This window comes from Hordeum vulgare, chromosome 2H, assembly GCF_904849725.1.
Source record: "Hordeum vulgare subsp. vulgare chromosome 2H, MorexV3_pseudomolecules_assembly, whole genome shotgun sequence".
Lineage (NCBI taxonomy): Eukaryota > Viridiplantae > Streptophyta > Magnoliopsida > Poales > Poaceae > Hordeum > Hordeum vulgare.
In genome coordinates this window covers 355533542-355536394 of record NC_058519.1, presented here as the reverse complement: position 1 = coordinate 355536394, position 2853 = coordinate 355533542, and the positions used below count along the sequence as shown (strand labels likewise).

Below are 2853 nucleotides of genomic sequence, written 5' to 3'. Positions count from 1 at the left end.
GCGGCAGGGATCGAAGGGCGTCGGCGTCTCCGAGTACAAGCAGGAGTGGAAGCAGAGGCTTCTCCCACCACCACCACAACCTGACGGCGGCGCCTATGGTCCAGATGTCGGATGCGCTTGTCACCTCCGTGCGGTGGAGTAGTGGCGGCAGGGGAGTTATGTCATGTGTGTCAAAGAACATTCGAGGTTGCTACTGAAGACATGGACCTCCTATGTCATGTGTCTGGGAGGTTGCTGCTGAAGACATGAACGCAGACACTAACCTCCTATGTCATGTGTGGTGGCTCATCCCTCCCATTCGAGGTTGATGCTGAAGGCATGGACCGGCGCTGCACAACCACTATCCATGGAATTCAAGAGCCCCGTCAGATTCATAACTTGGTCATATGAGAATAATCAAATAATGGTTTAGATTTTCATGCACAGCCTCTTTAGATTTTCATCAAATACATTCTGGGCATATGAGAGCTATCCCTTCTTCAACTGCACGAGCAATCAACCCAAGGCCAAATTGGTCCTCAACAAAACCATGTATGCAGTAAAATATGCAATAAGTTTAAAAGCACAACAAACCCCCGAAAAAAGGAAATTGGAACAGCAAACAGCAATCAGAAGACAAATTAACAGATCATAAGTGAATATTACAGATACTAATAATTAATTTGAGCATAGTCCAGCAGTCATTTGTTAGATGTGCGTGGAGAACTAATCACATTCACATGTCAACGCATTTTCTAGACACATAGAAGATGAACAGACCTGAAAGGCACAGTAGTTACACGGAGTACAAGAACTCCTCACGTGAATAATTAATTTTAATCTTTGGCATCACCTCTGGATTGGGGCCAAGAACCTGAAAAAGAGATAAAGTATATTCTTCAACTCTGGTCTACAACAATTTCCTTTCATCAAAGACGTTAAGAGCTGACCATATATGTGGTATGCATCCAACAATGCAATCAAGCTCTATCTTGTTGTCTCTACAGCAAGAAAGAAGATACGACTCATGGAATTCAATTTCTCGAAGACGCCGAGGAGGAGAGGGTCGTCAGCGCCGAGGTTGGGCTTCTCGGGCACGTACTCCACCTTGACCTGCAATACACGATGGCATTAGGCGCTGCTCGAGCAGATTACGGGGCAGCGGAAACGGAACTCGCCTGAGGGAGGGGGTCGGGTTCGGGGCGGGCGCTCTCCTCAGAGAGCTCACCGGCTCCCGCGGCCCTTCTCTTCCAATCCCTGCAACGGTGGCGGAGGTGGGACGTACCAAGTGAGTGTCGTGTTGCTGAGCGCAAGCAGCCATGGATGAAGGGCAATAACCACATAGACGCGGCTTGCATTGCAACGCTGGAGGAAGCAGGCAGTACTTGAGCAGCATGAGCCAGCAAGAGCCTGAATTGAAGTTTCAGATGTAGAAACTGTATTTCTTTTTTGTCATGAATATAGAACTCAGAATGAACTGAAGATTGTATATGAATGTAAGAGCTTATCTTGTATACGGATGATATCAATGTAAGAGCTTATCATTGATGCTTGTCAAACTGTGAGCACAATACTTATTTATGATCTGGGTTGTGTACCGAGGTGCTAGTGGCTGGCCCGCTTTTCTGAACTTGTTTTTTGGACACAATCTTCAGGCAACTGCCCTTTTCCCCTAGAAATAATATCAACTGCTGATGGAAGTTAAGATGGATCGGTTTCAAAGCAATCTGATGATGGAAGTTTACCAGTTTTAAGGCAATTGATATGGAAGATTAATCAATTTCATGATAGAGACAGAATAATGGCGTACTGAGAAGAATGCCGACCAGAGCACCTCGTCCCTCCGTGATCGATCAAGAGGGCGCCCTTTTCCTACCAGTCTGGTGCCGTTTTCCCTGATCCCCACGAAGGGTGGCGTCGAGGTCCTTCACCTCGGCGGCCTCGGGCGTTGCAATCACGTGGACGATCATCTGCATGACGCGGTCGCCGGGCCTCACCGCAAAGTCCGCCTCCGAGAGGTTGAAGAGCGCGATGCCCACCGGGCCCGATAGTTGGCGTCGATCACCCCGACGCCCACGTCGATGGAGTGCTTCAGTGCCAGGCCCGACCTCGATGCTGTAAACAAGATGAACGAGGTAAGCATTTAGTCAAACACCAGACGCACGACCGAGAAACTAAGATCCCGTGGGAGAAGAAGACTCACCGATGCGCGCGTAGGTGCCCTCCGGGATGGAGATACTCAGGTCGGTGGCCATCAGTGCCTTGCCCCTCGTCGGCACCACCATCTCCACCGTGGTGGGATCGGGCAGAGAAACCGTTCAGAGTTGAGAGGCCGGAGGTGAGAGCAGTCCATGGCGATGGAGGGAGTGTGTGCGTACCTGGAGAGGTCGTAGCCGGCGGTGAAGTCGGAGCCGACAGTGAGTGCGGAGCCGCGGGACGGCAGGATGACCTTGTCGGAGAGCTTCTTGACCTTGAGCAGGGGCGCCATCCTGACATCCCGCACCTTCTTCTCCCTTTGCGGCGCCGCCTTGAGGCCCTCGTCCCTCACCGTGTACCACGGGACCGACCTCCCATTCCCATCCCCCCTGCCTCCTCTTGCCGGTCTTCCTCACTCGGGAGGTAGAATGAGGACGACGACAGCGGTGGATGGCCTAAGAGGGCGACCTGCTGCGCGTGGTAGCGGCGGGCGGTGGCGGATGGCTGGAGACGGCGACCGGCTACGCGTGGCGGCGGCAGATGGCCGGAGAGGACGATGAACCGCGCGTGGCGGCGGCAGATGGACGGAGATGACGACAAACCGCGTGTGGCGGCGGCGGTGGATGGACACAGAGGGCGACCGGCGACGCGGTGGATGGACGGAGAGGGCGACCGGCG

At 52.9% G+C, this 2853-nt stretch overlaps 1 pseudogene; it reads right to left on the bottom strand.

Annotated features, from left to right (window-relative positions):
• Positions 1-966: 966 nt before the first annotated feature.
• On the bottom strand, positions 967-2467 carry LOC123427238 (annotated as a pseudogene).
• Positions 2468-2853: the final 386 nt, after the last annotated feature.